The 13,853-nt window shown below is 36.7% G+C and overlaps 1 protein-coding gene across 7 annotated transcripts in view; it reads right to left on the reverse strand.

Annotated features, from left to right (window-relative positions):
- BTBD10 (BTB domain containing 10) overlaps positions 1-13,509 on the reverse strand; it is a 76,274-nt gene extending 62,765 nt beyond the window's left edge. For 2 of the 7 annotated variants that reach the window (XM_074401113.1, XM_010345726.3), the window contains exons 1-2: positions 13,313-13,402; positions 9,901-9,965 (exon numbers count right to left, since the gene is read on the reverse strand). The gene's annotated coding sequence lies outside the window, so the exon portion shown is untranslated. Of the gene's footprint in view, positions 1-1,459; positions 1,500-9,900; positions 9,966-13,312 lie in introns of all 7 variants that reach the window. The other 5 variants (XM_074401110.1, XM_074401115.1, XM_003919850.3 and 2 more) reach the window with 5 other exon arrangements.
- Positions 13,510-13,853: the final 344 nt, after the last annotated feature.

Genomic DNA, 13,853 nt, shown 5'->3' on the forward strand with positions numbered 1-13,853 from the left:
ATTTAAATCTGGGTAAACTATAAAAAACAGCTAATTAAAAGCAGTGGAAAGTGTCCAAAAGCAGACAGCCGTGAAAGAAGAGCTTACTCTTGAACAACTACAACTAGAAGGAACGGAATCACGAGTTCAGTTCGAAGTTTTTTTGCTGAGTGGCCTCCCCATCCCTCACAAATATGGTGAAGGAAATCAGGCAGCCACACAGCTCACAGTGGTAGAAAAAACCTCAGGGCTGAAATTTCAGGTAGACATAGTGGAAGTGAAAGAAATAAAGAAAGGTGAGGCCCAAAATCTGAGCATAAACTCTGCTCAAATCCCTGGCTGATAGCTAAATCACACATGTATGGGAGGTAGAGGAGAGACCCCAGGGAGCCTGACAAAAAAGCAGGCAGAGACCAGAGGACTCCACCCTTGAAAGCTGCATGGTATGAGACATGATTTTGATTTTTTCTAAGCTAAACATATTCCCCAACTGTACACACCTCCAGCAGCAGAAATCTCAATCCCTCACTGGTTAGCGTATCAGAGGACAAAGACCACCACTAGCAGGTAAACTGGAGATTAACAGGGAATTCCCAGAAATAAAGAACCTGCAGAGAGGGTGAATTCCAAAATGTGAATATAATCTCTGCCCAAATTCTTGGCTGACCACCAGATTACAGAGGTACAGGAAAGCCTTACCTTTGCCCTGACTCCAAGAAAAACAAGCTGAAAAAGTAAGTAGTTAGAAGAAGTAAGCAATAAGCACAGATGGCAGCTGCTTGTATACTTCAGGGGAAACAAGTTTGCAATTTGAATCCAGGCAATTTAACATTCTCTAAAACAGTAACAAAACAACAACAAATCCTCATAAATATACTACAATGCCCAGGTTTCAACCAAAAATTCTGAGACATGCCAAGAATTAAAACAGTAAAAGGCAGACAACAGAAATTGACTCCAAGTTGGCTCAGATGTTAGATTTAGCAAAAAATGACTTCAAAACATCTATTATAAATATATTCGAACAATTAAAGAAAAAGTCTATGCAAAGAACTAAAAGAAGAGGACTGTCTGGATGATTGACACAAAGGGCATACCAGTAGAGAGGTGGCAACTATCAAAAGAAATGAAAATTCAGCTGAAAGAACAGTAACTAAAACAAAAAATTAGTAGGAACAATGGCATATGGAGATAACAATAACAACCAGGGAACTTGGAAAACAGATCAATAGAAACTACCCAATCCACAGAATAAAGAGCAAGAAAGACTGAAGAAAATTGAAAAGAGATTCAGAAACAGGGGGTACAGTATCTAATAATATAGGTAGTACCTATAATGTTAGGTAGAAACAGGAGGTACAGTATCTAATAATATAGGTAGTACCTAGCTTTTACCTAAAAGTTACTGAATACACACAAAACATGAATGAATCTTAAAAGCATTGGTAAGTGAAAGAAGCCAGATTCAAAGGTTACATACCATATGATTTCCGTCCCATGACATTCTTGGAAAGACAAAACTATAAAGACAGAGAACAGATCAGCCAGGAGTTAATGCTGAAGTGATTACACAGGGACAGCACAAAGCAATTTTGGTGAGTGATGGAACTATTCTGTACCTTAATTGTGGTAGTGGTAGTTAAACACCTGTATGCTTTTATCAAAACTCACAGAACTATATACTAGAAAGAATTGTATTGCATTTAAATTTTAAAAGAAAAAATAGCAATGATTTTAATTAACACTTAAAAGCATTGAATATATTAGCAAGGCATAATGAAATTACTTTTTGATCAAAAACCCCAAGTCACATTGTCCCATTACCATACCAACCATACTTAATCAATAGCCATCCTACCACTGCCACAAACGACATACATAAACTTTTGATAATGAAAACTGGTGAGTTTTCATTTCTACTTCTGCCACAATAGTGAAGTTTTATAATCAGAAAAAACTTGTATGATTCTGTAAAAGTTTCTTAACATTCAAGACCCCAATTTCCTTAAACATGAAATGAAAATGACACAATTCTCATTATGTAATCTATTACTATTTTAACCACCAAACTGTTAAGACAGGATACCTTATATAAAACAGTGCTAGGCACATTAAGTTTTAAAGATTTGCTCAGCCCTTGTTTAATTATACACAACACTACACTAATACACACATACACACAAAATGAATATATCTCCTTTCTCTCCCTGACATGATAAATAGCACTATCTGTCCTAGAAAAAAAACTAGAACCAATCTAAATGTTCATCAAGTTAATTGGCTAAAAATCTACACAAATATATAATGCAACCAGTAAAAATGAGATATATAGATACTGATACAGAAAACATTTCAAAACATATTATTAAGCTAAAAAGCAAGGTACAAATATGCATTATGTAATCTCATATTTACACACAAAAAAAGAAAAAGAAAAAAACAGAAAAAAAGAAAATTAACAAATTAAACACATACATATACATACACTCATCTGTGCTTGTATATGTTAAGATAATGTCTAGAAATATCACGTAAAACTACAACTAGTTGCCTCTGAGAAAATGCTGGAATAAGGAGACTTACTTTTTGTTTTATTCCTTCATATTATTTGATAGAAAATGTTTCTGCCAAATGTCCCCCATTAGACTATAAGATCTTTGAGGGCAAGAACAAAGTATGATTCATGTTTGTGTCCCCACAACCTAGTACAATTTGTTTGTAAGCTTTTATAAAATGTTAACTACATTAAGAAGAAAGAAACTGAAGGACATTTTACTTAATATAATTCACTAGTGCAGCAGAAATAAGAATTACAAAGATTTATAAGCAGTCTTTAATACTGTCATATACCTATACCCACATTTTAGTTATGGCAAAGAGCACCAATCATGTGAATCTCATTCTCAAATGAGCAAAAATTTAACAATTCAATTTCTAATGCTCTCAGGAAATACACATCAAGATAGTGGAGATAAAAGACGGAAAATGTAACATCCCTAGAAACATATTTTAAGATATTAACAAACAAGCCCTAAGTTTCCCTGAAATATTCCTCAAAGATGTGCCTATTTAAATCTCACAGAAGCCCTTTCAATTGTTAAGGTTTGTCCTTTTCTGATTTGTCACAGTTAAAACAAGGCAAGCTTAGCTGAGAACTCTATTCAGGATATTTTTGTAACTGATTCAATTTTATGTAACTAATTTCACCATATAAAATGAAAGTGGCCAAGAATAGTGGCATGTACCTGTAATCCCACCTACTTGGCAGGCTGAGATAGGAGGATTGCCTGATTGAACTCAAGAGTTCAAGACCAGCCTGAGTAACATAATAAGACCCCAAGGTCTAAAAATTAAAAATCAAATAAAATTAAAATTTAAAAATTAAAAAGATTTTTAAAATTAAATAAAATTGATTTATTCTTTCATTCAGAATCTATTTACTGAGCACTTAGCACCTTTCAGGCATTTTGATAACTGCTAGGGAAGAGTCTAACAAACATTTAACGGAACTCCACAATATTTCCATTAAAAGTAGGGTTTGTTGTCTACTTAAAGGACAATCTCTAATTGACCAAGATGTAAGACTTCCAAAGTCAGCTTGGTCCACCCTTGATGTTCCAGAGGTGATTTGAATAAATCTTTGTGTTAATTAATTTTATCACTTTTATAGAATTTCTATTCAAATTTTGCTGACTCCTTAATCAAGGCATTAACACTTCAAGAAATGAAGTGTTACTCATTTGTTTCCTTCCTAATGCAAACAGCTCAATAAATGTTTAAAAAACTTTCACAGCTTAAGCATTTACAAAGTATCTACATTACATGATTAGCACTGTAAATAACTAGAACTGTTCATAGGCTGCCTTCTTAAAACTCAAAAGGCATATTTTTTAATATCCTAAAAAATAACGATGTTTTACTTTTCTACTATGACCAAAAAGTACTGACTTCAAAACCAGAAACACCTTGACATAATATCAGTTAATACAGGCAATTCTCCTGAAGCCGATGCCTAAATTGAAGGAGATTATAGTCAACTCTTAAGAAGCAACTCCTTAACCTTTAAACAAAGTCAGACAATATTTTAAACAACATTTTCCTTCCATAATGCTTTTATGCTTTATCAGATACGCTGTTCCATTCTGACCTCTTCATTATTCCCTTTACCTTCCATTCCTTTCAGGTTTTTGCCTAGCAGCCATCAATTCAGCAGACTAGAAAAGGATCTATTAAATACAATTCAAGTTCTAGACTACAGCACTGCTCAACAGGACTTTCCATTGTCACAACAGTATGGTAATGGAAATATTTTATGTCTGCATTGTCTGAAAAGCAGCCACTAGCCACATGTAGCTATTGAGCACCTGAAATGTGGCTACAATTGAAGAATCAAACTTTTAATTGTCTATTTTTAATATAAATTTAAATAGCCACATGTGTCTGGTAGCTACCATATTGTCCTCATAATTAGAGGCAGAAACACGAGAACCTTCTCCACCAAAGAAGTTATTTAGCCTCTAAGGGTTTCATTTTAAGGAATCTAAAATTTGCCCTGAGACAAAATACATGCTCACAAAGAAACACTTTACACAGCTGTGTATCTCAGTATTATAGGTAGTATTCCATTTTAACAAAATTTAAAATGTTCTTATATTCAAAGATCCTTGAATTAAGGCTCATTTGAATAATTAAAAGTCCATGGTACATGAATAGACAAACAAATGAATAAAAGAGAATTAAAGGTCCAGAAACACAGCTCTAAAACATAAAGAAATTCAATATATCATAAAGTGGTATCTCAAGTCACTGAGAAAAAGAGAGACACTAATAAATGGTATTGGGACAATTGAATAAACACTCAGGAAAACATGAAACTGAATCCATACCTCATACCACATACAAGGATATACTCCAAATGAATAAACTATCTAAATATAAAAATTGGAACCACACAAATACTAGAAAAAATATGGGTGATTTCACTGACAACCAGGAAGAAGGAAAAGCCTTTCCTATTTGCCTATGAAAAGCAGCACTACTTGCAAAAAGCACAGAAAAAATAAAGTTTTAAAAACAACTAATGTTTTTCCTATATTAAAAGGGTTAATTTCACAGTATATAAAGAGCTCCTTAAAGAAGGAAAGAAAATGACAACTTCTCTTCTCCAAAACAGAGACTACAAAAACAAATGGGCAATCCTCAGAAAAATAAAGGCAAATGGCCTTAAACATAAAAATATGTTCAACCTCATTCATAAAAGAAATGCAAATTAATACCTCCAATTTTGACCATATACACTTTTGGTAAAGCTGTGGAAAAGCATTCTCAATGCTGGCATACACTGCCAATGAAAAGTATAAATGAGGGCCTGGAGCAGTGACTCACGCCTGTAATCCTAGCACTCTGGGAAGCTGAGGCTGACAGATCACCTGATCCTAGGAGTTTGAGACCAGCCTGAGCAACACGGTGAAACCTCATCTCTACTAAAAAATACAAAAATTAGTTGAGCATGGTGGCACATGCCTGTAGTCCCAGCTACCTGGGAGGTTGAGGTGGAAGGATCACTTAAGCCTGGGAGGTCGAGGCTGCAGTGAGCCATGATCATGCCAATGCATTCCAGCCTAGTTGACAGAGTGAAATACTGTCTCAAAAAAAAAAAAAAAAAGAAAAAGAAAAAAGAAAAAGGAAAAGAAAAACACAAATGATATAACCCCTGTAGGGAGGAATTTTTAATATCCAACAATATTACACATAAATTTACCACTACTATTTACAAGATACAACTCCACTAATATTCCACAAATATTTGCAAATATATTCACTGTGGCATTATTTGTAATGGCAAAAGATTAAAAACAATCTGAATGTGCATCAAAAGGAGCTAACTGAATAAACTATGTGCATCCACACAACAGAATACTATGCATCTATAAAAAAGAAAAAGAAAGATCTCCATATACTAATATAGATTAATATCAAAGATATATTGTTATGTTAAACAACAACAGCTATAAAGGTACTAATCCCACTCATGATAAAAAGAAAAAAAAAAACAGGTAGGTACAGAACAAGCTGAATTCAACATACTACCTTTTGTGAAATAAAGGGGAAATTTAAAAGTATGTACATATATGCAAAGACAAATATACATATATTTATTTATTTTTGTAAAAGAAAAATACTCAAAAGTATAAATAAGACATTAATCACAATGGTTACCTATAGGGGCAGAGTTGGACTTGGGTGAAGGTATTAGGAATGTAATCAAGACTTCTGAGTTCTCTTTTGATATACTTTAGATATTTAAACCATGCAGTGACTTACATAACCCAAATAAATAAATAGTGGTATATGTAATATCCATGTGTGTATGTACGTATCTGTGTACACACATGTATTTGTGACTGGAAGCAATTATCGAGTCATGGGATTATGGTACCATTTTCTTCTTTGTCCCTTGCTAAATGTCCCCAGTTGTACATAATGTACATTACTTTTACAGTCAGAAAGGAATTACTCCAAAGAAATCAATTTTTATAGAAAAACTTTCAAAGTACTCATCATAAAACAATTTCAAAATTAACAGCTATTCAAGCTGGGTGTGGTGGTATGTGCCTGTAATCCTAACTACTTGGGTGGATGAGTGGGGAGGATCGCTTGAGCCCAGAAGTTCGAGGCCAGCCTGGACAACATAATGAGACCCTGGCTCAAAAATAAATAAATAAATAAATAAATAAATAAATAAATAAATAAACTGTTCCAGTCTACTGTTTTTCTTTTTCTTTTCTTATTTTTCTTTTTTCTTTTCTTTTTTTTTTTTTTTGAGACAGTTTCACTCTTGTCACCCAGGTTGTAGTCCAATGGCACAACCTCAGGCCACTGAAATCCTCGCCTCCTGGGTTCAAGCGTTTCCCTTGCCTCAGCCTCCCAAAGTAGCTGGGATTACAGGCGCCTGCCACCACACCCAGATAATTTTTTTGTATTTTTAGTTGAGATGGGGTTTCACCATGTTGGCCAGGCTGTTCCTGAACTTCTGACCTCAGGTGATCCATCCTCCTCGGCCTCCCAAAGTGCTGGGATTATAGCCATGAGCCACCATGCCAGGCCCAGTCTACTGCTAAATAATATAATTCACTAGGGAAGCAAAAATGATTAAAGATGTCATACCACTTTAAAATATGGCAGTTTGTCCTTTTCTTAACATGTTGAGTTCAACTAACACAGACAGCTGCATACATGTATATTTATAAACAGTGCACATATACTATCACACCAGTATTGTCTAAATAGTACATACACACACAAAATGGAAATTTTAAAAGGATACAGTAAAAAAGAAATAGAAGTTCTATTGCTTTCTTTGTACAGCACAATGAACACATTTTTCATATAACCCCAGAAGCACACAAAATCCACTAGGGGGATCACAGGAACAAACCACTCCATATCAGAAGACTTGTGAATTTGTATTCTAGTCTCAGCCACCTTACTGCCTGAAAATATCTTTGATCAAAATCAGTTAAGGGGCTTGATTTGTATTTGTTTTCTCTTCTAAAAATTGGTGTATTGATGGTTTTAAAGGTACTTTCAGTATAACAGTTTCATAATCTTACTAGTCTCTCTAATAATTATTCTCTTTAAAAAAAAAAACTCCAACAATTTGGAAAATTAAAAAAGAAACAAGAATGTCTCACAGTTAACCATCTTACAGGAGGTTATGGTCTTCTATAAGAAAATTATAAATGAACAAATGAAAAGCCAAAAAAAACCAGATCATGTTGCTTGCTATCTTGATGTGAGAAAAATCAAATTCCAGCCTGCATTATATAAATTGTCCTGAATAAAATAATTACCTTTAAATCAATTCAGCACTATTTGTGTGCTACCCAAAAATGAGAAAATCATAAACACACTTGTACAATTTTGTACCCAAGATTCTTTCTCAGGTATCAGAGCACTAGCATTTTATTTATTTTTTATTTTTTTCCAAACCCACTTGGTTTCTTGGGATGACATTTATTCTTAAGCTGACATTTCATGTAGTCTACAAATAGAATAGGATAATTTTCTATTCATCTGCTACAAGCAATAATAGTCAAATACATTAAAGGAAAATAATCCAAATTAGTAAAAAATGGTTTTTTAGAGGTAGATAACAGTATCCCAAAAGACAATTTTTTAAATGCCACACCATCTTTCTCTTCACTCTAATCTCTTCCCTTTTGCCTACTTTTCTACCTAGCATTCATATTACACAGAATAGCAGATATCAGACAATACATGCCAACATGAAAAACAAGAAAAAGAGCTTCCTATTGTTCAATGCTTATCGAACAAATAAAAAGAAAAGAAAAAGAAAAAGCTTTGTAATTTCCAAAGGAGGAGTGATATTGGCAAGCCTGTAAATAGTCAGTTGAACTTTTCCTCTCCAAATGAGACAGCCAGATGTGAATGTACACATAACTAATGGATATGTTTTCAAGATCACTGGAGATAGAGAGGTAGGAGAAGGAGGCAATAATGCCAGTATGCTATTTCCTGAGCTTAAACACAGAACAAAGTGTTAACAACTTATGTAACATTTCTACTATTTAAGAGCACTTTTACATACTTTATTTCACCTCACCCTTAAATCCTTGACAATTGGTCAGGTGCAGTGGATCATGCCTGTAATCCTAGTACCAGCACTTTGGGAGGCTGAGGCAAGCAGACTGCCTGAGCTCAGTTTGAGACCAGCCTGGACAACACAGTAATACCCCATCTCAACTAAAAAATTAAAATTAAAAAAAAAAAAGCCAGGTGTGGTGGTGTGCACCTTTAGTCCCGCTACTTGGGAGGCTGAGGCAGGAGAATTGCTTGAACCCAGGAAGCAGAGGTTGCAGTGAGCCAAGATTGTGTCACTGCACTTCAGAATGGCCAACAGAGCAAGACTCCCATCTCGAAAAAAAAAAAGAAAGAAAAAAATCCCTGACAATTGTGTTCAATATACATTTTTCATGTGAGGAAACAAAGGCTCAGACAGGTTAACATTAACGTCATAGAGCTAACAATGGGCTTTAAATTCAGATGTAAATGATAATAAATAAGACACTTCAAGAAGAAAAGTATGACTATGATTTAAAATGACCTTAGTTCCTATAGCTTCTGTGGGTGGAGTGGAAAATAAACAAGACAGTAAAATAAAATAACCTTAGAAAAATATTTTTCATAGTTTCTAATCAAGTACTTCAATCAGAAATTCACTGTAAGACTTTCATTACCAGTTAAGTACTAAATAATAACTTCAATTTGTCACCAAAACTACTAAGAGAGCACTCATTTCAACTACAAAGACTAAAAATATGCACCATGTAATCAGACACCTTACATTGTTAAACAGAATAACATAATTAAACTATTAACAGGGTGAAGAAAGATGCTTTCACTGGCAACAATAACTTACAATCTTGAGAAATCTGTGCCTAAGGGTACATATTTAACTAAAATCTTTCCTTTTTACTTTCAAGTTTCTACTATTTCAAATACACGGTTCACTGTATTCCCACTGCCTAGTTTTTAATCCTTTATCAGAAAGCATCTTCTTGAATTCCGATTGTTCACCTTCCATCTTCAAGTTATAGATTGATACATTCTTAGTAAACTAGTTCTCAGTTGCAAAGATCCAAAAGTAAACCAGACCAAGATACATTAAGGGAAATGCAACACTGGCTTGATCCCTGATGAAGATTCTATTAAAAAGTGGAAAATTGTTTTAATAGTTCTTCATCCATTAACAAGAGAAGGTAACATCTGTACCTTCCCGACCCGCCTTACTTTCAGTTCAGAATCAACAACAAAAAGAATTCAAATAGATGCCAATAAAAATATAACTGAATTCAATGAGAAAAAACCCTTATTACTTCAACTGCAATTTAAACTTACCCAGTTAGAACTGTAGATGTTCCATTTCCTTCTCCCTCATAGTAGTCCAGCGTGCTCAGACAAGCCTACCATACAAATGAATAGACAATGTATATCCTAAGAATTGAGAGTCTCAAAAACTGAATCATAAGGCACTGAACAAAAGTATACTCAATCCCTTCCCCTAGCCTCCCCTAATTCTCCTCTGGGACTGCAACTCAGGGGATGGGAAGAAGGGGGAAAGCTATTTCCAAAAAAAGAACTTCCTGCTTATGAGTCATGGCAGAAACACCTAGAGACTAAAACAATGGTTCCCCCTTCAACAAGCACAATCTTCTCAAATATAAAACAAATTCTTCAGAAATTAATCGTAAAACTCTTCAACAGGAGCACCTCACAAACAATACTATCTCCTCTTCTTTCATTTCCTATGTGAGAGAGAAGCAGGGATTGGATGAAGAGTTATTAGCCTAGCTTGACCTGAGATGACTGAGCTAAAATGAAGAAAATCAAGTCTGCAAATTCCCAAAGTAGTCCTGATTAAAAACCAGTATTCTATGTAGTCTCTGAACAAGTTATGATACATTCAGCTATAAAAGGTGGACCTCTTTGTAAAACTGCACAATATACAAATGGGTTTTAATCAATTCATCTTCCTTTTCAAAATTCTCTCCCTTACCTAACCCAACCTCCTCTCACCCTTACCCCCAGTGAGGACCCTCAACTTGCCCTCTATATGCCTAATTATCACCTCTTACTTAGGTTTGACCTCTAGCACTCCCATTCCCCGTAACCCAACTAGGTATGAATCAGATTATGTGATTAAATTACTTCACATTAATGGGTAAACGAGGTTTAATCCACAAAGGTCAATTCCACTCATGTTATTAAACTCTACTACGTATAGGGCACTAAGTTTAATCAATTAATGTACCTATTCTTCTTACAAGAAAAACTAACACAAATCAATCTTTTAATGAACAATGTAAGGAAGGGGCACAAGAGCGTTTGCTTCACATCACACTTTCTCCACCTATTTCTTTCCATCCTGTTGCCAAACCCTTCCAACCTCCATCTGGCATGGAATAAAATCCAGTATTTTAATTCCGGTAAAAGTCAATGCCTAGGAAGACAATGTGGGATAGCACAGCAAAAATAAACATTCAAATCTTGAGATGGACTGTAGAGGGTCTCTTGTATTTAATTTTATATATTAGCTGCAAGTGCAATAAAGAGTTTCTAAATAATCCAATTTCTGTACAAGATACCTATAAATCAGCTTTGCTCAGAACTGAGTTATTAAACCATAAATATTGACTTTTTTCTTCAGTTATTTCCACAGTTAAAACATTATAGTAAATACCAGTTCAATTTGCCCTACTATACTTAACAGCCATTAAACTTAACTACTGTTTTCAATCAGACGTGACATTTTTCCCAAGACCCCTTAAGTCTGAAACTTCAAACTTGCTTTAAACCTTTTTTCCAGACATAAAATTTATGAATTCTGATCTATAGCAGAGCTTCTAAACTGGAGAGCCGAAAACAACTATAGACAGGTTTGGGTTTGATTCAGCCGCAAAGAATTTTTAATGGTTTTAATTGTCAATATTTTTTCTTTTTCTTTTAACAGGATGTGCCCAATGACAACAGTTGTCAGTATTATTAAAAAGCAAGACACTGCATGCAAAAATCTGGATTTCTGGGTTCTCTTGAGAATGCTGAAGATGGGGTCCATATTCATATATGGCATTGATTAGGTAGACCTGAGAACTGGATGTCTCTCTGATAAGGTATAGTGCAGCTCCCTCATTTTAATTATCTGACTAGTACCCGAAGGCATGTGAGTTTGTTGCTCATGCTATGGCTTTGAAAGGTGCATACTATTTTCCATATCACTTCCATACTTCCTTAAGTCACTTATTATAAAAAGCCGAAAGAAGAATACAGTGGTTTACAAATCGATAGTTAATAATTTTAAAAATTCACGCAGCTTAGAAAGAAGAAAATTCAGACTGGTGGGAAGGGTAACATAATTATAGAGGGATAAAAGTTCATTTGAAAGCTTTTTTGAGAGTAAGAAAAAAGGTGAAATAACACAAAAACATTGTTGAAACACTAAAAGCTTTCCTGATTGAACACTGTTACTCTGGTGGTTCCTTACCACATTCCATGCTTCAGAACCTTCCCTCCTACTTTGTACGTATTGACATAACAGCGGTTAGGTCATACACGCTGAGAAATCTTAGGAAAATTTATAAAACACATTTACGTCATCAGAAGTAATTCTTCTCACATTTTTTTGACAGTCTTAATCTACTTTCAAATCCCATCCCAAGTATTTTACTGCTTTCAGCTTTATATTCGAATGACAACTGTAGTTCTGGATTTCAGGCCTGAACTTTAATCTTTCGGCCCTTCAACTCTTTTGGCCCTTATGGCTGCATTATTATATCTCTTATTCCGATTTCTACAGTCTCATTCATTGAAAATGTATTCCTAACCCCCTCTCTAAAAGATTTTGGTCAAATTCGTGTAGTTGGGGGTTGGGAGGATAGAGAAGGGAAGGAACTCAGTTGTCCAAATACAATCAATATCGTGTGCTGTTTCATTTAGATTGCTAATTTAAATAAAAAGCATGAAAACTCTGAAATATAATACATCTTCATAAAATAATCTTGTTCGCTAAGTGCACAAAGCCACAAGCAAGTGAAGCTCTATCTTTCAGCACGTCTGGACAAGTGACTTTTCATCATGGACTCAGAATACCGAGAAGAAAGGAGAAGCAAGAAATCTGTGAGGCCCAGGGACAGTCACAGTAACCCACACTAACAAATTACTAAACGATGTCTCACCTTCCCCCGCCCCATTCCCAAAGATAAGGGTGTCAGGGCACCTGCATCTTAAGAAGAAAGACATCAGAACCTTTTCCGTGCAAGTTTTGGGAAAACAAAGCTTTACCATACGTAAAAAAACGGTTACAGCACAAAACCACGCAGCACATTAGTGGGCTCTCACTCTTCACCCAAAGGGAGGCTTCCCACCACCTTATCCCCTATTGTGATGCGCCCTCCTCAGGAAGTCTCTGCGTCCGTCGGAGATGACAGGGAAGGGGCGGGGCACGGGGTTCCTCCGCCCTGGAAAGAAGGGATGAGGGTATCGCCTTCATCCGCAGGGAAAGGCCTCCGGACTCGCAACCCAAAAGCTGCAGCCCAAAAACTCAAGCCCCATCCCGGCCTCTTCTAACGGGTGCCCGTGGCCGGAACATAAAAAGCCACGCACGGTCCCCAAGGAGGGTCCGGCCGCCCAGACCACCGCCACAGCAGTTCGGCTCTCACGCCCTGATTCGCCCTCCGCCCCTTTCCTCTTTCGCCCCGGCCAAGCCCAGCCTCCCGCGCCGCCCCCGCCAAGTTCCCCAGCTGAGTACACTCACTCTCGAACCTGTAGTCCCCCTTCAGTGCCCACAGAGAATTGGGGCAAAAACCGAGGCCGGTGACACCTCCACTTCCTCCTCAGCCAGATCCCTCTGGAGGTGGCTGTGGGGGCGTCCACTGAGGCGGCTGCGAGTAGCAGAGCCGCCCCGGCAGGTTGCAGGCCGGCTCCTCGCCTCTTCTCGCGAGAGCTCGCAATCCGAAGAGGCGAGGCCAGCCGCGTTCTCGCGAGATCGATGCTCTCCACCCAGGAGTGGGCGGGGCACCGAGGGAGAAGGCAGTTGAGGGCGCGGCGGCTCCGGGTGGGTTCTCAGCCTGTGTGCTGGCTACGTGGAGACCAAGGCGCCGCGCGACCTCTCCTCACAGGCAGCCCCTCGGAATCAGCCTCGAGCCCGAGTGGCTGAGGCTTGTTACCCTCAAACCTTTGAATCCTACGTTTTCCCCTTGGCTTTCTATCACCGTTATAGAAAAGCGGACAGCGTCTCGGTCACAGAGTTGGAGAAATAACGCAGGGACTCTTTAAGGGAAGCTTTTTCCTCGTCA

This window comes from Saimiri boliviensis, chromosome 6 (genome assembly GCF_048565385.1).
Source record: "Saimiri boliviensis isolate mSaiBol1 chromosome 6, mSaiBol1.pri, whole genome shotgun sequence".
Classification (NCBI taxonomy): domain Eukaryota; kingdom Metazoa; phylum Chordata; class Mammalia; order Primates; family Cebidae; genus Saimiri; species Saimiri boliviensis.